Source organism: Amblyomma mixtum, chromosome 3, assembly GCF_055824585.1.
Source record: "Amblyomma mixtum isolate Tamu chromosome 3, ASM5582458v1, whole genome shotgun sequence".
Taxonomy (NCBI): Eukaryota; Metazoa; Arthropoda; class Arachnida; order Ixodida; family Ixodidae; genus Amblyomma; species Amblyomma mixtum.
The window spans coordinates 294578316-294603219 of record NC_143014.1 but is presented as its reverse complement, the minus strand read 5'-3'; the positions used below and the strand labels follow the sequence as shown (position 1 = coordinate 294603219).

Here is a 24904-nt window from a genome sequence, read left to right as displayed (position 1 = left end):
AGTGGGACCGTGCGGTGGTCCAGGGACCCAAGGGGGGTCTAAACACACTTGCCATGATAAAGTTTTTCTCTCTCTCTCTCTCCAGTTTCCTCTGTTCCTGCGACACTTTGCTTCGACGCGCGGCGCAGACGGATGCACTGGCGCTCCGAAGAGCGCTGCCACACACTCGCATGTTCACGCTAAGAGTGGACCACCCTACATTTGCACGCTTCACCAGTTATTTTACCGTTAGTGCGAAGTAATCAAGCAATTTATGCAAACCCAAAAGCCGCAACAGAATTATGTGCGCTTATGCGCTCCAGCGGTGCCTTCTCCATGTAGCACTACAGAAAGTACCGTTTTTTAGGGCAGGGCAGAGGGAAAATGTATTGAAAGACGCGGTCGAACGCAGTTTCAATCTGTTCGTGTCACCGGCGCAACGCAGAGCAGACCGCTTGAGCGCTTGACAACAACACTGCTGTTAGCTCGGAACGGAGAGGTTTTTCTTTTGTAATTATAACTACAACATAGAAGAGCTCAGCAAGTTTCGTGCTCGCATTGATAAATGTCTCCTTTATAGATACCAGAAAGCCGTTGCGCATACTTGCGTAGAAGCGCACCTCCAATGTCGATTTTCGGCACAACTTGCAGGGAAACATCCGCGTCGCCGCTCGCCGAAGCACGGGCCATTTTGTTCACAGTTGCTCAGTGCATACAGTGCAACACTTTGCAGGTCAAAATCATGCAAAAATCAACACTCGGATAAGGCTGAACAGCGCGGTGAGTACTCGCTGCCTATATTGCAGCGGCGGCCACCCAAGCGAAGATGGCGGAGAAATCGGCCAGACGCAAGATGGCGCTGCTGTCGAAAGATGGCCGCGCGCTCCTGAAAAAGGTCTATAGAAGCTAAAAGCGTGAGCGAAGCACTCGACAGCAAACAGCGATATCAAGACGTATATAAATAATTGGAGCGGGAGATGCGCGGTATGGGTAATAATTTTACATGGGAACAGCTGCGCACCTGCTGGAAGAACATGAAGAAAAGGTTTACGCTTGTAAATGTTAAAAAAGTCGGCCTTGTGTTACCTCCCGGGTAATTTATTCGCGGATTTTAGGAGCTGTTCGGATCGGAACAGTCGTCGCTCAGTCTTGAACGAGACTATTTTGACGTGAGGCTTCGGAAGCGGCGGAAGCGAACGTTTTGACGGTACATCTGCACGCCAAGCATCATGTTGTGCACATTCATCCATGAAACTAAAATCGCCATGAAATACAGCTGATTCAAACGTAACATGAAGCTCAACGCAGCAGTGGAGACATCCATTGGAAAGCAAAATGAACCGCTGCCGGCCTCGAAGAGACCGCGCACGTGAACGGGCGAACCAACCGACCGGAAAGAGCAGCAGTCGGGAAACGGAACTCATCGGGTGGACGTTCCTCCTCCTCTAGCATGCGTGTGGTTTGCTTGCTCGACGCTAGGGGTAGCGACGATCTCTACCCGACAGAAAACCGGTTCATATAAACGCGGTGGGGTCGCGGAGGGCGTAATCGGAGGAAGGTGATCCTCGTTGCGATTGGCCAACCGAGAACAGACGTCACTGCTCTACTCTACGTCACTCTGTGGGGATTTTTGGGGAACACTGCGCTTCAACCGACAGGGAAAATCTCAACTCTTCGTGAAAATCCTTGCTCTATATCCCAAGGTATCCCAATGTGCATTTCTTGCTCACTTGTTTTTTTATTTTTTTGCCTTGAGCATGGAGACGGACACGTGCGATGGCGTTGCTTCAGCGGTCTGCGACAAGGCGTTCTGCAATAATAGTAATTTAAAAACACCCATCAAGGATATTCATCGGGAAGGAGCGGTTGTTGCTGCGACGCGTCTTTTCTTTTTCTCTTTCCTCTGATCTCTCCTCTATCTGCACGCGGCAGCGGTGGTAGCTCGGCTCCAGCCAGTAGGCAGGCCCATGCAATTTCCTTTTCATCCTTCTCCCAGTCACAACAACAACATGTAGTAAGGCACGGCCGTTCTTGTGCGACTTACGTCCGAAGCATTCTGTCGCCCTTCGTGACCTGCGACGGCACCACAACATCGAGGAAGAGGTGGAGAATCTAGTCTTCGACTCTAATAAAAGTAAGAAACGAAGTCTATACTATTGCATGCACGCACGCAGTGATCAAAGCAATAAAGGGCCAAAGCAGGATGCAGTCGCGCGCTTAGATTACCGATTGAAAAGTTGCAGTTTATTGACGTTTCGAGTGCGCGCATTCTAAGTTTGTAAGCACAAAGCGCGTTCTTTTTTTTATTTACGGGCTTACACTCACCTGGGGAAACTTTCACGTGGTTTTGTGCACAAAAACTTAGCGATCACATGCACGTTTTTTAAAGGAACCATGAAGACTTCAATGGGCTTAGTCTAGTGCAACAGATCTGCAGAGGTAGCCTTTGCGGGCCTTCGAGTGAAATGTGAAATGTAACGTACTATAACCTTTGAAAGCCATGTCTTGTCATAGTCATTTTGCACTTATTTGCATTGTAAGGTGTATAGTTTGTACAAAGTTTAGGTAGTCATAGTTTTGACTCCTAATCATTCTGAAGTGTAGCATGACTCAGCACTTTACTAGTAACATAAGGTGTGCAGAGTTTGTACAAAGTTGCGTAGTCATGCCTTGCACTCATGACTCGTCATTCTGCAACATAGCATGACTGTGCACTTTAATGCTTTGGCATTCTCGCTGGTAAGCAGTCTTATGTGTGTCTGCAGAATTTTTTTTGGTGTCCTAGCTCCTCCATAAGCGAAGTGACAAGCAGTGCACTCTCTTTCATATTTAAAGTGGCCACTGCAGGAAAAAAACTGGTCCTTGAAGCAGACTCGCTGCTACAGGCCTTGCTTATGCTTTGTAGCAGGCACCTGCAATGTCTCGACAGGACGCACAACATTGTCGCGGCATACACTGGCTTAGCAGCGCTGAAGCCATGGCAATCGCAACACACAGAAGTGTGTAGGAAGAATGCCCAGCATTGTTCTGCCTTTAGAAGTCAACAGCGCTGACCTGAATTTCTGGTCAAAGGACAGGGCCATGTAAAAGGTTGCTGTGCACGAATGAGTTTTTGCAGGGTGTAGTAAAATTGAAATACTTCCATGTAACAGTCCGTGTAATAACTTAACCTGAACTTAATAATTTTCTCCAAAAATTGTTCCCCATGCGCTATAGCAGGAAAAAACTGTAAGCGAATGACTGATAAATTTTTAACAATAAAAAAGCTGGGAAATGCAGTTCTGCACTGCAGGCAAAAGGCTAAAAATTTGAAGCTAAATCTGTGATTGTCATGCGCACTTGGCAGAGGCAGAGCGCCAGTAGTAGTGCGAGAGTACTGCATATGTGCCCACTCCATAGCACATGCATTTTTCATTAGTGTATGCAAAAAGTACAAACTTTAACTTGGCCTTGCTTTTCAAAAAATGAAAGTAGTGTGATACACAAAAAATTGACAGAGAAGTTTTGCCGAAATTTTATAAACGTGCAAAAGCAGAATTTCATGAACATTGCCTTGTCTTGTTACTTTACTGTTGGCTTTCTAAGGATGCCTTATGCCGTTATTCATGTGCTATCATTGTGTACACGTTTTTATCAAAATGGAGCCCACCTTTGTTCACGCCTCAATTTTTAAAATTTTCTTTTTAGTCATGAGTGGTCATGGACTTAACATCATATGTTGGCATCGTGTCATAACTATGTTACAATGCTGCTGTGAGGTTGTGGTTGCTATGTCGCCGTTGCTATGCTCTTGGCACAAACCCACGTACATCGCAGGATCTTGCTCGGGGTTTACCGTTCGGAATTGTGCTTTCACACTAATAATTAACTAATACTATCTGGAGTGCTTAGTTATGTTTACAATCTTTCCGTTTCAGGATTTTGCGCCTGGAAAGACGGAGAAGAAAGCAAAACTTGCTGCCATTTTATAGCTTCAACAGGAAAGAAGGAATGTGCACCAAGGGTTTTTAAACGCTACCTGCACTGCCACCGTTCCGGCTTGCACGAAGAGCTTCCTATAGAACAGCGCCAAAGGCAGGAAAAGGGGCAAGGAAGCTGCAAAATCGGCAAAAACTGCTTTGCTGCTCTAGAGGTCATGGAGAAAGAGGGCAAGGTATATGTAGTGTTCCAAAAGAAACACTACGGACACTTCAATGAGGCCTGCCACCAAAGGCTGTCCCAGGATGATGCCAGAGAGCTTGCAGGTTAGCCACTCCTCTTGTACAAAGCATTTGTGCATGCTGTGTTGACTGTACCGGAATGTGAAAACGTTTAGAAGCTACACTCCACCAACCTTTCATAAATGGGAGACGAAAGTGCAATAGAAATGTATTTTAGGGGGAAGATATTGTTCATTAACTCGAGTGATCATTTCAATGATTTTTATTATTCTGCGATGCATCTGTGGCACAAAAGAGGTGGGACAACACGAAAATGCCTATTGTAAAGTGGGAGAAGGCATGTCCCACAAAATGAGGGGGCGGAAGAAGTTATAGTAAGGCACAGGCCCCCCCCCCCCCCCCCCCTACCTTGTCCTTCCTTGGAAATACCCCCCTCCCCCTTTATTTCTTCTTCCAGTGCCAGCCTATTTTGTTTGCCTTGTCTCATTTCCCTGTACCACGCTGACTAATCCTCTTATCTGAGTTTTTCAGGTCCACCCAGCGCCAACCCCCAGTCGCAGCCCGTTCAAAGCCTTTGTTCATTACACACCCCCGGGATATAAATTTTTCCACTATAGCAGCTTAACGAATCAAGATTCATCTCCCTCCCCTTCCTGACACGCATCCCCTCTCACACCACTTTCCTTCCCCACCCCCCGGGCCTTCCTCCTCGGAGCGAAGGCCCTATTTAATCCCTGCCAATGATGAACGCTTTGCCCAGACGAAGAAAAGTCCCCTTGTCGAAACGTTGGCTCTAGCAACCTGAGGTTTTCCCCTCCCTTGTTCATTTTGTGATCGCCTAGGACCATCTACCACACCCTCTCTCTACCATGGACTCCAGTCAAGTGAAGATGACGGAACAAGGTAAGCCTCTCCCCCTTCTTTCATTGGCACATGTAGCGTTGATAGGTGATAATCAATATAAGCACATCCACAATCACTTTCCTCCCGGAGAACATGCACCACACATTAGGTTTCAGAGCGGCGCCAAAACCAATGACATAAGGAAACTGATAGCCGCAGCACCACAGAACATCACGCACTTCGTCATTCACTGCGGGACTAATGACCTGAAACACAGCAGTGCGGAACAGACCATTGAGGCCATGAATACACTGGTACACGAGGTCCATGCCAACAGACCAAACACGAAACTGCACCTGACAACCGTGCTTCCTAGGGTAGTCAACTTGCACTACAGACACATGCCACAATCCCGCCAACTCGCAGCTCACGCACAGGACTCGTTTAAGCTCAACAATTTTTTGCTGGACATGGAACATTACCAAAAAGACGTTGAAATCATCCACCACGCTGAGATCCATCATGACCCTCAGGCACTCCTGGCCAGAGATGGACTTCACCCTAATTTTTTTGGCGTCCAAGTAATGGCAGACAACATAAAGTACCGGCTGAGAAACACATTTAAGCGGACGCTACAGCCCACTCATGCTCCATCTCCCACTCTGGCCAACACTCAACAACAGACCACCCACAAAAGCGACAACACCCAGGAACGAACATAGCCTACCCCCGCTAGGACCCAGGACACCTCCACACAGTTCACTCCAGAGACTCGCGACGCTGGCACACAGACGGTAACCGCGGATCCCACACCACCGGAACAGCACGTAGGAATCCCACCGAAAGTAGCCACTAAACAACAAAGCCACCACTTCACACAGACACCTACGCGATTAGTGACGCACACTAGCACCCAGATTGTCACCGACGCGGACCTCGACACCGATACCACCCCCAAACAGAAGTCCCCTGAACACACAACACCCGTCAAGAGATCCACTCGGCGCAAGCACAGATGACTTACATCTGGCAGCACCAATCGCCCCGAACCCAAAAGACGAATTTTCCTGGTCGCCAGAAAACTAGCCACTAAACAAACTAACTACCAATTCCACCTACACACTTACAAATCCTACTCACAGCACAGGACAATACCCAAAGGACTTCGAGTTAATGTTAGGTGCTCCCTCGGTGCGCTCAGGCCTGAACTCCTCGCTCGATGGGAAAAGGTTTCAAATGACGCATCCCTTTCATTCATAGCTATTTTAAAAGAACATTGTCAAGAGCAGTTAAATTCCCTCGATGATCAACTTAGTAAGATAGAACTAAATTCGGACGAAAGCCAGGCACTAGCAGATTTTGTAGCCAGAAAGGAACGCAAGCTGCACTATAAACAACAGCGTAAACAAATTAGAGATAAATTTCCGCTAGATACGAATACATATGGACAGTTTAACAACCGCCCGCCAATTTCGATACAGACAAAAGATACGCCTTTTCCGCCGCAGGACACTGACAGCAACATTGTCGATATTTCCAAATCCCTAAGTGATAGCGACAAACGGATTCTGAAGCATGGCCTTACATTTTGTCCAACTAAAAATAATTTTAACGAGTATGAACTTCACAGAGATCTCACAGAATTTGAGCGAAGATTGCGAATTAAGGAATTCTTTGCCGAAAAAAAGAACACCCCGATTACTAACCTAGCTCTTTCCGGTAACACGTGGTCAACACGTGCTCACCCTACTGAAGTAACCAGCCTTAATCCCATCCCTCTCAGAGCTGAAAGCACGTGGACGCCGGAAGCGCAGCAGAGTCTTGAATTAGACTTGTACATTAAATCTGTCTCGAAAGAAATTATAGACCAAACAAAGCAAGCCCGAAAACGCAGAAACGTCACCCCAACGGAACAGGCTACTCTGAACCACTTAGCTTCTAGAACCGATATAGTCATTAAGCCTGCAGACAAAGGAGGTAGCGTAGTTATCCTGCCACCCGAAAAATACAAAAAAGAAGCTTTTAGGCAACTCAACAACCCTTGTCATTATAGGAAATTAGATTCAGATCCCACTTCAGAGTTCTGCAAATTGATTCTGAACAAACTGGCTCCGTAAGAAACCACCACCGACAGTAACTTCATGCTCTCGACCTAGTCGCAAGACATGCAAACATTTACAAAGGGACACTACGGTTAAAAGTACGGCAAGCGATTTCAGTTTCGATATAGAGACCAGTTTTGACTGCACATCGTCCAATATTATCTACATGCTCCAGTGCTCCTTCTGCCAGAAACAATATATCGGAGAAACCGGGCAAACAATGAGTGCCAGATTAAACGGGCACCGGGCAGACACAACACGGAATGAACAGAAGGCAGTGTCGACCCATTTTAATCAACGCCATCACAAATTCGACGAACTCAAATTGTTCATTCTTCAGTCAGGCTTCAAATCGACTAGGGACAGAAAATACAGAGAAGCATTCCTAATCCACAAATTTAAAACACTGCAACCAACTGGGATTAACATGTCCAGAGGAAACCTGGAATCTCTCAGGTACATTTCAGGGTTAGCATCATTTTAAATTAACAAATAACTTGCACGTGGTCAGAACATTTCCTAGAACCTCGCATAAGTATATTATCTTTTCAGGAGGACACGGGGGCGCGATGGGGGGCGCGGGCGTGGAGGTAGACAGGGACAAAGCCTTGGCCCTGTCTGCTTCTGTGTCCGTGTCTTTTGTTGCGCCCCTGTGTCCTCCTGAAAAGTTATGAACCAACACGGCCAAATACAAGTACTTCTGAGTATACTATCGCTCTTTGCACCCTTCCCACGTCATATCTTCCACCACATTTCCGGCCTTCTCACCCTCTCGCTTTGTTCACCATTTTTTTTCTCTTAAACCCCTACTATCCGTTCTCGCGGAAACCATGATATTCCTGTTACCCCCTCCGCCCCACCTTTTGGCTTTCTCTGAACTCGAGCCATTCCCCCCCCCCTGCCTTGTCCTTCCTTGGAAATGCCCCTCCTTCCAGTGCCAGCCTATGTTGTTTGCCTTCTTCTCATTTCCCTGTACCACGCTGACTAATCCTCGTATCTGAGTTTTTCAGGTCCTACAGCGCCTCCCCCCCTGTCGCAGCCCTTTCAAAGCCTTTGTTCATTACACACCCCCCGGATATAAGTTTTTCCACTATTGCAGCTTAACGAATCAAGGTTCACCTCTCTCTCCTTCCTGATACGCATCCCCTCTCACACCTCTTTCCTTCCCCACCCCCGGGGCCTTCCTCCTCGGAGCGAAGGCCCTATTTAATCCCTGCCAATGATGAACGCTTTGCCCAGACGAAGACAAGTCCCCTTGTCGAAACGTTGGCTCAAGCAACCTGAGGTTTTCCCCTCCCTTGTTCATTTTGTGATCGCCAAGGACCATCTACCACGTCAAAGTTATGGTATGGTATATAATATGGGGTTTAACGTCCGAAGGCAACATGGGTTATGAGGAACGTCATAGTGCAGCGCTACGGATTAATTTTGACCAAATGGGACTCTTTATCGAGCACTGATGTCACTCAGTACACAGGCGCCTAGCATTTCGCCTCCACTGATAGGCAGCTGCCGCAACTTGGATCGAACCCGTGCTTGCGAATAGCAGCGGGCAGCCTAACCACTCAGCTATTGCGGCGGGGCAACGGCTGACCACATTATAAGCAACCAAAAGTCCAGGTCTCTGCTTTATGTCTTACATGTTGCCTAGGTATCGTCTACTTTTACTATATCTGCAATTTAAAAATTAACGATAGACAACTTCCCCACTCTATCTAAATTACTATAATTGTCCCATGCTCTTCTTGGTTTGCTACACACTTAAGCTTATAATTTTTGGCTAGTTTTATCAAGGTGTCATACAAGTGTAACAGCTGCCACAGTATGAATTGTGGATTCTAAGAGAAAAAAGAACTCACAAATTTTGCACTACTTTGAAGAAAAATATTCAGCCAATATATGCACAATAGGCATACACCAATAACATTTCTACCGCAAAACCGTGAACCCACCGTACCGAGGGCCAGTAATAGAAAATCACTGGCCGCCGCGGTGCCTCAGAGGTTATGGTGCTTGGCTGCTGACCCAAAAGACGTGGGTTCGATCCCGGCTGTGGCGGTCGCATTTCGATAGAGGCAAAATTCTATAGACCTCTACAAAAATTTTATTAGTCACCCCTTGTCGTGCTAATATGCAGGTACCAGTTATTTCTATAACGTACCTCTTATCATTTCTGTAATACCCGTTACTAGGTCTTCAAGAAAATAATAAACTGAAATGTAGCAAAGAGCTGATGGTTGTCTTTTCATAGAACATTCTTCACAGCAGCTCTGCTTCTGAAAGGAGCACCTCATTCCTTGTGGACTCCACTAGTTTTCTTCTATTTTAATCACCATGAGGTCAGAGTACTCCAGTAACACTCTGACTCCTGATATGCTACACTCTAGTGAGCCAGTTTCACAACTCTCATAAAAGAATGATGAACTCAAAGGTCTGCCACAAGTGTGTCATGGGCTACATCTTTAATGGAGTAGAGAAACCAAATTTTTGGATGCACATTTCTCTTTACAGTGATGCACTAGGCAATGCTGTACACAAGCCACCATGTGGATTTTAACTTTGTCACCTAAATAATTTACAATTTAATTTTTTTTTTCTCGTGTCATCTGGTTTCGGTTTTTAACAGCCGAATGACTGCTCTGAAGTCAGATACATGTTCAGGTCACATGAGGCATGCAAAAAGAGATATAATCGCTGCCTGTTCACTTTATGTGACTCCAACTCTTCAATCTGTGTGGGCGGAATCCGAACATGGTGCTCGCAAGGACATGTTTGTGCTCAAGATATGTAGATAACCGATCCCGCACCATCGTCTCCATTAGTTTGCCCACACATGAGGTGAGAGAGATGGGGCGGAGGTTATCTGTGTTAACTGGTTTGCCAGCTTTAGGAATAAAAGTGACCAAAGCCGTTTTCCATTCGATTGGCAGGGGGGTGTCCCCGCGCCAAATCGCATTGACGTATTCCAGGAGTGACTGGTATGCCAAGTCGGGCAGGTTCGTCAAAAGCTTGACGGTGACCTTATCCCGTCCTGGCGCAGTGCCCCGTTTCATTTTGGTGAGAGTGCCAGTTGAGTCGTGTTGCCAGGAAAAGCGTGCATGGCTCGCTACAAATGTTTTTGTGTTTCGGTTCGTGTTTGGGTTGGGTCGATTAGGGCTCGAAAGAGACGCCACGTGTTTCGGCTGGACATTTGTCGCGCGGCCGTGTTGCATCTATCTACCCAGTTGGAGTCGGCGAGTTGGGCCGCATACTCTGCCGCTTTCTGGGTAAGCTCGGCAATTCGAGCTTTAAGCTTTCTATTGTGTTTCTGGCGTCGCCAACGGCGGACGAGGCTGCGACGGGCTTCCCAGAGGTGTAGAAGGTGGTTATCTACGTCCGTGACCGCCTCTGAGAGCTGCATGTGTGTTTCATGCGAGGAAAGGTGTGCCATCAGCTGTTGGGACCATGCTGTGTAGCCTTGCGCGGAAATGGGTGCATTATCAAGTGAGTTAAAATTTTGCCTGAATTTCGTCCAATCTGGGATACGGGCTTGTGTTCTGGGACGCTTGAGGGGGCGTGTGCCTAGCGTAGTGTTAATGATGCAGTGGTCGCTACCGAGGGTCTCCTCGGTGTTGAGCCAGTCTGCGTGTTGTATGTTGCGAGTGAAGGTTAAGTCCGGGCACGTATCCCGTGTCACGGAGTTTCCTAGCCGTGTTGGGTGGACGGGGTCCGTGTGGAGGGTGAGGCCCAACGTGGACGCAAGCTCCGCCAGCCTACGTCCGCGCGACTCCTCCTTGCGATACCCCCACAGCTGACTGGGAGCGTTAAAAGCGCCCACAATCAGCAGGGGATCGCGGCCCGCTACTCTTAGCGCGCGGCTAAAGAGGTCCGCAAAAGTCACTCGCTTGAGTTTGGGAGAGCAGTACACGTTGAGTATATGCAACGGCGGGTCCCTGCGGTGGAGTGGTAGGATAGTCACCATTACATAGGAATACTCGAGCTTGAAGTCGAGATCCACTAAGTTGGCTGTGTAGGCTTTGTGAACGACAAGACATGACGCGGGATCCTGTTGGAACGTCGTGTAATTTGAAAGTGTGGCGCCCAGGCCTGGCTCCTGGAGGGCAACCACGGCTGGTAGGGACTCGAAGGTTTCAAGGTAGAGGTGGAAATTGGCCCGCTTAGTGCGGTTTTTAAAGCCTCTACATTTCCATTGTGTTATGGAAGTTGATATAGCCGATTTGGAGATGGCGGAACTCCTTTGATTAAGGTGTCTCGCCATTATTTGAAATTCTTTGGGGGGAGGAGGAGGGATTGGCTGCCCCAGAGCCAGCTACTTGCGCCATCAAGGGGGTGATGATGGAAGGAGCGGGGTAGCTGTCCTCATTGTCCGAATCAATAATCAGACGGTTGAATTTTGAAGGACGGGATACGTCCCTAATGGGCCCCGTCCGACGGAGGAGGCGGGGGTTGTCCAAGATGTGTTTTGATACTACCGCGGGGACGGCAGATTTGACCTTGGTCAAGATTTGGTCCATGGCGGTCTCGATCATAGATCGTAATTTAGAGTTTAAGCGCTCCTCCATCGCGGAGATGGCTGTCACGAGGGCAGGCGAGATCTCCGCGTCGCTCTCCATTGCGTCCGAGTTCTGCGGGCTCGGAGCGGCGGACGCCAATTTTGATTCTAAATTTTGAATTTTGTTGAGCAAAAGCTCATTCTGTGCCCGGAGCACGTCGATCTGTTTTTTGTATTCGGCATCGAGTGCGGAGACGGTAACTGGGGAGGCGGGGGAATGGGAGGAGGAGGAGGCGATCTCAGCCCAGCTGCTCACCTGTTGTTTGCCGTGTTGAGACGCTGATGCCCGGGCGCCGGCAGCGCCATCTTGATGCCGGGAAGTGGCCAGCGTCCCTGCCGCTGGGCGGTGGGGGCATAGTCTTGTTCCCGGGTGGTGACTTCACCGAGGATGATGATGATGACGTTTTGTTGTCGATGCCGTCAGCTCCACGCGGCGTTCCGCCACCGGCACCTCAATTGGGATAACTTGCCTGCCGGCCAGGTCGCTGTTTTCCAAGGAGCTCTGGGCGCCTAGCCTTGCGGCCGGGCACCTTGAGCTGCCTGAATTTCCCCCTTGCAGCCCCGGGAGTTGGTGGCGTGGGCTTGCCCACAGACTGCACAGGACGGTGTGCACTCATGCGGTGTCTTCACCCCGTCGACGGTCGACACCGCACTGCCACAAAGGCCACACTTTTGATCCGGGCAGGGGCATGTGTCCGCTCGGTGTCCCACGGTACCGCACCGCACGCAGGCCGGGATCGTTTTCTTATATGCACGCACAAGGGTGACTTCTGAGTTGTAATGAACGTATCGCGGCACCACTTTGCCCACGAAGGTGAGCACCGCGACGTCTGATTTTCCAAGCTTGCGGATATCGGCAAGCTCTCCAGCACGCCACTGGACCTTGTTTTGCAGGGACTCACTGGTCTCGTGCTTGGCCACGGTGATGACGCCGCGGCACACGTCACCAGTGAGCTTCAACTGGCCGTACATAGAGAGCTGGCCTTTCGGTGTTGTTAGTTCGAAGTCCCGCAATAGCTTGTCTGCGACGTGCGGCTCTCGGGTGCCTGCCACGATCAGGTTTTGCTCCCATGTGGGGAGTAGGCTGAGCGATGCTGCGGCCTTGGCGCCCAGGTAGGCCGCGAACGCTGCTCCCAGCTCACCATATCCCTAGTAGCACATATTGTTGCTGCAACGTTGCAGAAATATTGCGAACGTCGAGTAACGTTACCACAACGTTGACAACGTTGCTGAAATGTTTATAAAGTGATATTAGTTTTCTGGCATTCAGCAACGTTGCAGCAATATAGTCAAAATGTGATCATTGTGAACATACGTAGTTTTCCACATTCAGGAACGTTTTAACAGAAGCAAATTAAACATCGCTGTCGCGCATCAGTAATCGAATTAAAATTTTCTACATCAACTTGTACATGTTCTGAGCAGGTGTTTGAAGAAAAGTAAATGCATGGCGGCCAGCGCAACCAATGTGCGCATAAAAAAAAACTGCACTGTAACCTTCTAAGTTGCAACTGCTGAGACCTTTCCTGTACATAATATTTGTTTCTAGCATAAAATTCTTATAAACACAAGAAATCACTATTTTCGACGCAACAACAACATGCAACTAAAATCAAAACCGAAGCCGAAGCTGCAAAACGGATGCAATCGTCGTGAACATCAGCCAACGTCACGTGCTGTTGAGCGAGTTTGTCAAGTGTGTGCTTCGGACTTAGGACTAGCTTAGGACATAGAGAAAGATCTTTCTCTATGCTTAGGAGGAGACTCGCACTGGCTGTGTGATTTTGGCACTGATCCTACACTGATGGCGTCGAACTGCGCACAAGATTACGGTACGTACCTCCTCCACTCCTGGTATATTCGGTCCATTGTTTGACTGCATGCGGTGCCCAATCGTGTTTCCGGGAATAGCGTGTACGGTGGCAAGGGCCATGCTGCGTTCAAATGAGCGGCTCAGTCTATCCTTTTCCATCAGTGTGTTAGGTTGTTCATCCAGAGATGAAGAGGCTTAGAGTGAAAACTTCCTTTTGTAAAGTTACACCTCGCCACAGGCGAAGGCGAATTGCTCAATATTGCCACGCGCCTAACGCGCCGCGCGGCCTCCGCGCTGAATCGAAGACGACGACGAAGCGGCGGTGGACTCTCGCGGCGCGCTTGTTCTGTTTGGTGTCGTGGAAGCTGGCTCTAGAATTAAAAGAAGGCTCCCGCTCCCAGTCTTGGGTTCTTGCCGACGCCTACCTTCGCGGCTCCTCTGGTCGTGACACTGGTGGAGGTGCGGGGTAAGGCGAAGGCCCAGGAGGTGGGGCCGCGCGGCGCACGACGTCCGCTTACGTGACTGGCTGGACAGGAGTCGGGTACGGCGCGGGATCGTATGGGGTCGGTTGCGGCGCCGGCACAGCTGCAGCGTCTTGTGCCCTGAGTGCCTGCCGGACTTCCTCGCGGATGACGCTGGTGACGGAATCGACGCGAGGGGCAAAGGTGGCTTGAAGGTGCTGCAGCTCCTCGCGGACCACGGAACGGATTAGTTCGCGAAGGGAGTCCGGATTCGGCCTGGGTTCATGGTCGAACCGGTCCAACGTTGATAGAGTCGAAGTTTGACGCAGTTGCCGGTCGTACTGATGGGATCTCTGCTGCAGCAATTTCTCCATGTGCACGGCGTCCGCCAGAAACTCCGCGACGGTGTTGGGCGGGTTCCGCACGAGGCCGGAAAAGAGCTGGTCTTTTACGCCGCGCATCAGGTGCCGCAGCTTTTTTTCTTCAGGCATGGCCGGATCGGCGCGATGGCTTCTCTTCGGTCGACCTCAGAAGTGGTTATTGGCAGATAGAAGTTGATGAGAGGGACCGTGAGAAAACCGCCTTCATTACACCGGACGGGCTGTATGAATTTCGCGTCCTCCCTTTCGGGCTCTGCTGTGCTCCTGCCACGTTCCAAAGAATGATGGACACCGTTCTCGCCGGTTTGAAGTGGCAGACCTGTCTTGTTTATCTTGACGATGTCATCATTTTTTCCGCAACGTTCACGGAACATCTGCACCGCCTCAGGACTGTCCTCAAAGCCGTTCGATCCGCCAACCTCTCCCTCAAACCAGAAAAATGCCACTTTGGGTTCACCGAATTGAAGTTCCTCGGGCACGTCATTAGTGCTGACGGAATCCGCGCTGACCCAGAGAAGCTTGCTGCCGTTGCTGCCTTTCCGGTCCCCTGCCACAAAAAAGCAGTCCGACGTTTTCTGGGCCTGTGCTCCTATTATCGCCGCTTCATTAGAAACTTCGCCCAGCTCGCCAGCCCTCTGACGCTCCTAACCCGTGATGACACGTCATTTTCCTGGGGCAACGAACAACAGACTGCCTTCGACGAGTTACGACGCCTACTCCAATCACCGCCCATCCTGGCACATTTCGACGAAGATGCCGACACGGAGGTGCACACGGATGCGAGCAACGTCGGTCTTGGCGCCGTTCTAGTTCAGCGGCAAAACGGTGTCGACAAAGTAATTGCCTACGCCAGCCGCGCACTGTCGCGTGCTGAGTTGAACTACTCTACCACGGAAAAAGAATGTTTAGCGGTAGTCTGGGCCGCCGCCAAGTTCCGCCCATACCTCTATGGCAGACCGTTTTGTATCGTCACCGACCACCACTCGCTGTGCTGGCTGAAAAATTTAAAGGACCCTTGCGGCCGCCTAGCACGTTAGGCATTACGCCTGCAGGAATTCGATTTCACCGTCACCTACAAGTCAAGCCGGAAACACACCGACGCTGATACCTTGTCACGCGCTCCCGTCGAACCTCCTCCGCAAGACACCACCGACGATGATAGCTTCCTTGGAGCGGTCAGCACATCTGAGCTCGTTTCCAGACAGCGTGCCGACACTGAGCTCCGTCTGCTCATCGAACATCTCGAAGGTGGTTGCCCTGAAATACCACGATACCTAGCTCGTAGACTATCGTCGTTTTGCCTGCGGAGAGGGGTGCTTTATAAAAAGAACTCTACTTCAAGTCCGACAACTTACCTGCTCGTCATACCGTCTGATCTGCGGGATGAAGTCCTCCTTGCCTGCCATGATGAACCGACTTCCGGCCACCTTGGAGTTACCCGCACCTCATCCCGAATCCGGCAGAACTATTACTGGCCCAACCTAACTTCAAGTGTCAAGCATTATGTCCGGACATGCCGGCAATGCCAGCGGCGAAAAAACCCGCGCTCAAGCCTCCTGGACTGCTTCAGTGCATCGAGCCGCCTCAAATACCATTCGACAAAGTCGGAATGGACCTTCTGGGGCCATTTCCTCTCTCGTCTACCGGCCACAAGTGGATCGTAGTCGCCACAGACTACTTGACCCGCTACGCAGAAACGAAGGCCCTTGCGCGAGGTACTGCCGCCGAAGTTGCCCACTTCTTTATGCACGACATCGTGCTTAGACACGGCGCCCCATCGGCCACCATTACTGACCGAGGCAAGGCGTTTACAGCCCGACTACTACGTGACATCTTAGCGCTTAGCCATACTGCTCATCGACCAACAACAGCGTATCATCCCCAAACCAATGGTCTAACGGAACGGCTCAACAAAACATTGGCGGACATGATCTCGATGTACGTCGACGTTGAACACAAAACCTGGGATGAGGTCTTGCCGTACGTCACCTTCGCATATAATACCGCGACGCAGGAAACCACCCAGTTCACCCCGTTTCGTCTCGTGTATGGCAGAGAGGTCCGCATGATGCTAGACGCCATGCTGCCGTACGGCGACACAGAGCTTCCCCCTGAAGCTGGCCACTTCGTGGAGCAAGCAGAGCAGGCCCGTCAGCTGGCCCGCTTGCACATCAAGGACCAGCAATCCGCCGATGCCCGACACTATAACCTTCGGCACACGGACGTGCACTACGAGCCCGGCGACCACGTGTGGGTGTGGACACACGTGCGCCGCAAGGGATTGTGCGAAAAGTTTATAAATAGGTACTTTGGCCCGTACAGAGTCCTGCGCCGTTTGAACAGCGTCAACTACGAAGTTGTACCCCATGGAACTGTGATCGTCGGCCCTCAGCGTCAACGGCCTGAAATTGTGCATGTAGTGCGCTTAAAGCCGTACTTTTCGCGTGACTGAGCGCTGCGTTCACGCTGTGTTTCTACCTTTTTCCCCTTACCCCACGTGTGACCTTGACTCTCGCCGCATTTCATTTAGCGCAAGTTGTATAGTTCACCTCACCCCTATTCTTCTTGTTTTTGCTCCTCCTCCTCTCACTGTACATACCCCATTCCACATCGAGACGATGTTTCCTTTCGCGGGGGGGGGGGAATAATGCCACGCGCCTAACGCGCCGCGCGGCCTCCGCGCTGAATCGAAGACGACGACGAAGCGGCGGTGAACTCTCGCGGCGCGCTTGTTCTGTTTGGTGTCGTGGAAGCTGGCTCTAGAATTAAAAGAAGGCTCCCGCTCCCAGTCTTGGGTTCTTGCCGACGCCTACCTTCGCGGCTCCTCTGGTCGTGACAATATGTTCAGAATGAGCTCTGCAATGTTGTGGCCGATGTGCAAGAAACGAACCCCCAGCCGGCGCTCACGGCGGTTACAGTACCCCCACACGATGCAGGACCTAACGTAAGCAACGCAGCAAGTCCGTCTGCAGGTTGTTCCAGTACGCACCTGACTAATATCGCAACGGAAGAAGCTTGCCAACAACCTGAAGAAACAGAGGAATGCCTCTATCGCCTCTCAGAAGGCGATATTGATGGCTCGGCAGTGTCTAGCGAGAGCCCGTCTGAAGAGCCAGTTTGCGAGAAAGGCAACCTTCGAGAAAAGTTGCTTCAGTGGGCACTTCAAAGCAAGCTACCCTGCTCTCACTTGAGCTCTCTTCTTAAAGTGCTCAAGCCCTATCATCCCGACCTACCCGAAGATGCTAGGACACTACTTAAGACACCAAGGTCCACTGAGGTGGTATCAATGAATGATGGCGCTTATTATTACTTTGGATTACTCCCCTCATTGCTTGACATTGTTGAAGAAAACATTTCCAAGGATTGCTGCACGCTTTCCTTGATCATAAATGTGGATGGATTACCCATCTCATGAAGCTCAAGAAGGCAGTTCTGGCCCATTCTTGTGATGGTAAAAGAAAGTGTCAACTGTGCACCATTCATTGCCGCACTCTATGAAGGTAACAGCAAGCCGCAAGATTTGAGTGCATACATGAACGACTTTGTAGAAGAGATGAATGAACTCCTAAAGGAAGGCATCATTTATCGTCAACGTTTCTTTAATGTCAAGTTGCATGCGTTCATATGTGATGCACCAGGAAGTGCATATCTCAAGTCCATCAAGGGGCATACTGCTTACTATGGATGTGAAAAGTGCACCCAGAAGGGCACCTATTCTGTCTGTGACAACAAGGTCATCTTCCCAGATTGTGAAAGTCCCCTACGAACTGATGAAAGTTTCAAGCTAATGTTGCAGCCCAATCACCACCATAGTGAATCACCCTCGCTGTGCTTGGACATAGGGCTTGTAAGCCAATTCCCGCTTGACTATATGCATCTGGTATGTTTAGGGGTGATGAAGAAACTTCTAATTACTGGGTGTCGAGCAAGCCGTGTCCATCCAAGATGTGTCATGCAGCGAAAACTACGCTCTCGCACTGTCTCGAACGTTACAATGCACATGTTCCCAGTGATATGAAGCGAAGGCCAAGAGGCATTCTTTTTCTTGAACAATGGAAGGCTGTTGAGCACAGGAACTTTCTCTTGTATTATGGCCCTGTTGCTATGAAAGAAGCACTTGACCGTTGCTTTTACAAGCACTTCATGAAGTTAAGTGTTGCTGTAACTATTATGATCAGCCCAAAGTTCTCTGCCACTCACATTAACGTCGCACAGCGCCTCAATCATGAATTTGTTGCTGGAGCTGGTGAGCTCTATGGGAAAGGCATTTGTGTTTATAATGTCCATTCCTTGTTGCACGTCTCCAGTGATGTGCGAATTTTTGGACCTCTTGATGCTTATTCAGCTTTTCCCTTCGATAATTTCCTTCACGAGATCAAAACACTGTTGAAGTGCCATGCACGGGCCCTACAGCAAGTTGTTCGACGACTGAAGGAGAAGCAAATGGCTCACAAAGGGAATATCTCTGCAGGACAAACTTATCAGCTTTCAGGACAACACAACAATGGTCCAGTGCCACCTGGCTTTGAGGGGAGTCAGTACTCCTTGCTTAAAATGAAGGATACAACTTTTGGCATTTGTCAAAGAGACAGCTGTGCAATGTTGAAAGACGGGAACATTGTTTGGATTGCCAATATCCTCAGTACACTGGAAGGGGTCAGCATATGTGCGCATTTTTTTCGAAAAGTTGACTGCCTGTATACCCAACCTTTGCTGTCATCGGAACTGAACATCTTCGCTGCGAAAGAGCTGTCGTTGGAATGTGCTGTGCGGGGAATGGAGGAAATCGAGCACAAATGTGTCTGCTTGCCAAACGGGTCAAACAGTTATGCTGTGTTTCCTCTCCTGCACACCTACAAGCAAGAACATGCGCAGCACTAATTTTTTTTTTTTGCGATGTGTACCTTTTTTAATACCCTCAGTTGTATTTAGGTGCACAGTTACTATCCACATATTAAACCAGTGCGAAAGAAAGTGGACACTTCTGTGTCGTCATTGCTTTGCGCTGGGCTATTCTGTGGATAGCAATAGGCTAATCAGTTTAGACCAAAGTGCTGATTCATAGTATTGCAGCTTTGTGATCGTAACAGATATATATTCCACAGCTTGGCTCGTAGCCAGAGGACCTGCAATGTTTTGGAAATTGGTATCTACAGAAATGGTTTGTTCGCACCATGAGCTTATGCATCCAAGAAGCACAATGCTTTTGAAGTGAGGACTGTGATTTAGAGAGAAGGGTGTACTTTTAGGCCTTGAATCTAGAGTTGTGAACTCCATGCAGTATGTTGAGTAGCACGCACTGTTGAAATGACTGAGGTGTAGTCAAACCTGCCGAGCGCTGGAGAGGCTGCTCTGATGCAGCACAGTTGATTTATCCGGGGTTAATCAGCATTTCTTTCAGCTTACAATTACTTTTGGATTTTGCTTACAACTAACAGCCTTTAATGCCTTATGTCTTTTCCAGTGAGGAAGAAATTCTTTATTATTCATTTTGAAGAAAGCGATGATGTATCTGTTGTGCCGTCATCATGGGTGACAGACAGATATAAAGCGCTCTGGCTACCATACAAAAGCTCCAAAAAGATAGCATCAGCTATAAAGAATGAAGAGAAGCCTGGAAAAAACTGGGAGGAACACAAATGCAGAGTTCTGCATGAGTGTGGTAAGCTCAGATTTTTCTGGTAGATTTGGATGTTGCATTGCTTGTTTTCATCTTTAACATGCTACCATTTTTTTTTTGTAGACTCCTATGAAATAGCCAGGAAAAAAGAGCAGCAGGCTGCAGTGACCTCTGATCTGGCAAGCGATTAAGAATCTGAGCAGCGTAAGAGAAAACGCCGGCGGACACAGCGCCTTTTATCGGATGAGGGCAGCAGTGCATGCAGTCTGGATGACAGCCCTTTCATAGGTGTGCCACAGCCACCTGCTTCAAAGGAGCTTCAGCCAAGTTTTGTGCCCCGCCCTCAACATCCAAGTACACCTCGTGCCCGCTACCAGCCTCTGTCACCTGCAGTGCCAGCATTACCTAGTGTGGCTTCGCCAGCTGCTGTTGGCAGCAGTGAACCAAATGGTGGCCAGAGGCTTCAAACACCAAGTAGAAATTTCGTTCTCACTGTTTAGTCTCCTGTGCTTGGTTAAGAGCAGGGTTATTAGCTGCCCACGCGCCTCCTGCCATTTCAGTGGCGGCTCAGTGCTGCCTTTCATTACTATTGCAATTTATCTCTTTGCCCACTGGTCAATAGCATGTTGTACGCTTTCGCGTCATGCATTTACTAGACTCAGCTATTTGCTACATTTAAAGTTAATGGCTGTGATCATTACCATGTATATGGCAAGGTCTTTAAAAAAGCCAGTAGGTTGCTACTGAAGCAAGGCTTTGCAACATTTTATATAATGCCATGTGGGCAACTGTTTTTACTTTCCAGAAGTGCACGACGACACCATGCCAGTTCTAAAAGAAATCTTGACAGAACTGATGCAGCAGAGGCTGCTCCTAAAGAAAATTCAAAAAGCCGTATTGTCAGGTGTTCCGAGGACTGCAGAACCTGTCGATGACAGTATCCTCGATCTGCTGCCACTGTCTTCACATGGAGCATTGCAACAACTTGAAGATCATCTGCAAACTCCCAAAAGCAAAGCTGGCCTGGTAAGCGTCTTTTTAATCCTAACACTTTTGAGCACAAGTTCATCTTCATACATTCACACTGTGTTCACAGGTTATCTGTTTTATCTTTAGTATTCCATTTTGGAAAATGGGTGGGTTGAAGGGCAGAAATGTACTGGCAGGCTTAGTGCCAAGGAGGGATTTAAAGAGAGATCATGCTGATCGCGAGTGCTCCCACTCTAGCTAAAGCCCTCACTCAGGGGACTCCCTCCGAAGTTTTTGATCAACTCGCCTCTCTCTACCTCCCGCCCCCTCTGGCACCCTCCTACCCGGTGTACTCGGGTGGACCTAACCCCGATCTGGACCAATGCTTCACTCTCCGGGAGCTCGAATCTGCTCTGGCTGCTAATTCTACACGCTCGGCTCCCGGTGAGGATGCCATTACATACACCACACTTCGCAACCTTCCTGACTGCGCCAAAGAATTCCTCCTTCAAACCTACAATGAGGCCTGGGAGAGCGGCTGCTTGCCGAGCTCCTGGACATGCTCCCTTATTTCTATGATTCCAAAACCGGGCAAACCTCCCTCTCTCTCTAACCTCCGCCCAATCTCCCTGACGTCGCGCGTTGGTAAGACCCTTGAGCGAATGGCTCTGACTCGCCTCTCTGATTTTCTTGAGGCACGGGAGTTCTTCCCCCATTCTCTCATTGGCTTCCGAAGCCGCGTCTGTGCACAGGACATGTTTCTGATTCTCCAGCAAACGTTCCTGTCCCCTACACCTACTCAAATTTACGCACTTGTGACCGTCGATGTTCGCAAGGCCTTTGACGGTGTTTGCCACGATCACATCCTTTCTCAACTCGCCTCTTTGGATTGTGGCTCCCGCATGTACTCCTATATCCGCTCATTCCTCTCTAAACGTGTGGCTCGCTTTCGAGTAGATACCCACTTGTCTAACCCACACCACCTCACCCGTGGCACTCCTCAAGGTGCTGTTCTCTCTCCTACCCTTTTCAATCTCGCTATGGCCCCTCTCGCCTCCCAGCTAGCTGAAATTCCCGACCAGCATCATATATTTTACGCCGATGACATCACTCTCTGGTGTTCATCTGGCTCTCCCGGTCACGTACAGGACACCCTGCAACGTGGCCTAGATCTCATCGACTCCATTCTCACCACCGCTGGCCTCTCTCCTGCTCCTGAGAAATACGAGCTTCTCCTTCTCAACCGTTCCTCCTACCAGCGCTCACACAACCACTTCGTCTCTCTCCACCTTTCTGGCTCTCCCATTCCTGTCGTCCCACAGTGCAAAGTTCTTGGCTTCCCTTTGCATGCGGCTAAGAATGTGCAATCTCTTCACCGCGCTGTCACCACCTGCCACTCTGTAACTCACCTCCTGCGGCGCGTGGTCACTCGACGCTCAGGTCTCCACGATGCTCACGCGTGCCGAGTTGCCCACGCGCTGGCCCTCAACAAGGTCTTGTACTTTGCACCCTACGCTTCCTTCACTCAGACTCAACTTAACGCTCTCGAGACTGCCCTTGTGGGCCTCTACAAGGCAGCTCTCAACCTCCCTATCACTACCTCTACCACTAAGCTCTTTGCCACAGGCCTCTTCCATCCTCTTCGTTCTCTTCTCAGTCTCCATCGTGACTCGCAGCTTGCCCGGCTTTCCCTTACCCGTCAGGGTCAGTGGTTATTGACTCAAGCGGGTATCTCGCCCATTCCAATCTCCCAGTTTACCTCTCCTATTCCCACCCCCGCCCCAATCTTCGTATCGTTCCCCTCCCGACCAACATGTCCCCCGTCCTGCACGCCGGACGTCGTCATGCGGCCGCACAGCACCATTCCCCTCTCTTTGATACCCAGGGTGTAGCTTACACCGATGCCTCCTTCGTGGCTCCTCGAGGTTCCTGCGGCTACGCCCTGTACCATCCACACCTCCCTGCTCCTGAAACCCACACCAGCGGGCCGTATCTACACCCTCCAGACGCATTGTCCCTCGAGGTCCTCGCCATTGCGCATGCCCTCCAGTCATTTTCCCTCCTTCCCTCTCTCCAAGAGTACACAGTCTATTCGGACTCACAAGCCGCTATACACCACATACAGAAACGCACCCTGACCCCTTCTCTCCAACAGGAGGTCGAACGAGCGGTCTCCGCACTGCAGCCTTCCATCGTTTTCCTCCGCTGGGTCCCTGGGCATTCAGGGATTGACGGCAATGAGCTGGCCCATCAGCTCGCCCGCGACACACTTTTCCGGGTACCGTTGATCCCCTGGCCCAAGCCCTCGGAGGACGGTGGGAGACTCACCCTTCGCCGCACCATAAAAGAGGTCTACCTTCAGCTCCGCCTCGACAAACGCCTTTACCCTCCCCCTCATCCATCACTCACGGTGCCGGAGTCTCGCCTTCTTCGGCACATTCAGATGAATGCAGTTATCACCCCGTCCCGCCTCTTCCTCTATCGCTATCGATCGGATCCTTCCTGTCCCAACTGCCCCTGTATCTATGCGGACCTGGCCCATTGCCTCTTCTATTGCCCGGCTGCTCAGCAGTCGGGTTCCTTCCCCCACCCTCTCTATCCATCACCACCTGGCTCGACTGGCTTGGCGCTGAAGGGGAAGAAGAACAGCGGCTTCTGGTCGCCCAGGCTGTCGAAATGCTCGGCCTGTAAATTATGGTCGATTAAAAGTCTTTTACTACTACTACTAGTACTGGCAGCTCAATTTCAAAGTCCTTTGCATTTAGGCAATTGATAGTAATAGTTGCAGCATTAGAATGTGCAAAATTTAGTTTCTCTGGTTCCCTGAGAGAAGAATTGAGAGTTAATGTCTGGGACAAAATACCATGAGTGATCTCTCTGAAAACTTGCCTTTTTTTTCAGGTGTCCTACCTGTCCGCAAATGGCGGAGGATCAGTTAGTGACTGTGTGCGGCATATAATGAGGCGCTGCATGGTTGACATGTATGCACAAGAGTTTTGCATGACAGGCAGAAAAGGCAAGCAACCATTCCGTGGTCTAAAGCTGCTGGAGGTTGTCTACGGTAAGTCTTGTAACTCTTTGTAAACTTGATGTAGCCAGAAGTGTAGACTCGGGTTTCTGTTTAGGTTAATAGTTGCATTAGGTGTATGCTCAGTACTGTTGCCTTTCATGCAAGCTTAGAAAGGGTGGCACTCTACTAGACATCTAATAGGTTTTGCCAGCTGAGCTGTTTATTGACAATTAATTCATGACACATTGTGTTGTGTGTCGCAGTAATTTTTAAGTATGTATAGACATTTCTGTCGGGCAAGGGAGGCGTCAAAATGCCCCCCACCTTTCGAAGCTGTTGCTGTTTCCGCCACCACTTCCACCATCAGGTGCACAAACAGGTTAGCAAACAATACAGCGATGCCTAGAGCATCTATTGGAACAGACTATATTACTAGATGTATTGCTGAGGCCAAAAAGGAATAATTATTTGTGTAGCACTCAGATGCAGCAGTGTCTTGCTAGGCAACAGGGATGTTCTAGAAAATTGGCCTCCTGGCCAAGTTGACAGCACTTAGTTAAGCCAAATGTAAATACCATGTCAATAAATACATCACTTAGTGTTCTGAAGGTTTGTAGGCAGGTATAGTTACCAAAATACCTGTCATCAATTTCATGTATAGAAATAACCGCGGCATGCAGCATGTCAGACAGCTAACTTGGGCATCATGTTGATGTTGAGCTCAACAAGCTTATACAGGGGATTATGCTATAACGCAGCCTCTTACCCAAGCAACCACCGATATCCTTCGGACGGCCGACAGAGGTCTGTTTCGGGTGTTCTGTACGTCCGCTGAATATCCGCAAACAGCCGGTAAACGTCCGTCGGCCGTCCGAAAGGTGGCCAAAGGTATACGGTTCGCCCGCCGACGGACGTCCAGTTGAGTACGTCTATTGGCGGATCTTTCTCGAATATTCGCATATATGGTGCATGCGTGCTTTTTTCACTCCGCGCAATGCAATAAAACCAAAAACAA

The 24904-nt window shown here is 49.6% G+C and overlaps 1 pseudogene; it reads left to right on the top strand.

The window, feature by feature from the left end:
- Positions 1-9215: 9215 nt before the first annotated feature.
- On the top strand, positions 9216-19171 carry LOC149355237 (uncharacterized; annotated as a pseudogene).
- The last annotated feature ends 5733 nt before the right edge of the window (positions 19172-24904 follow it).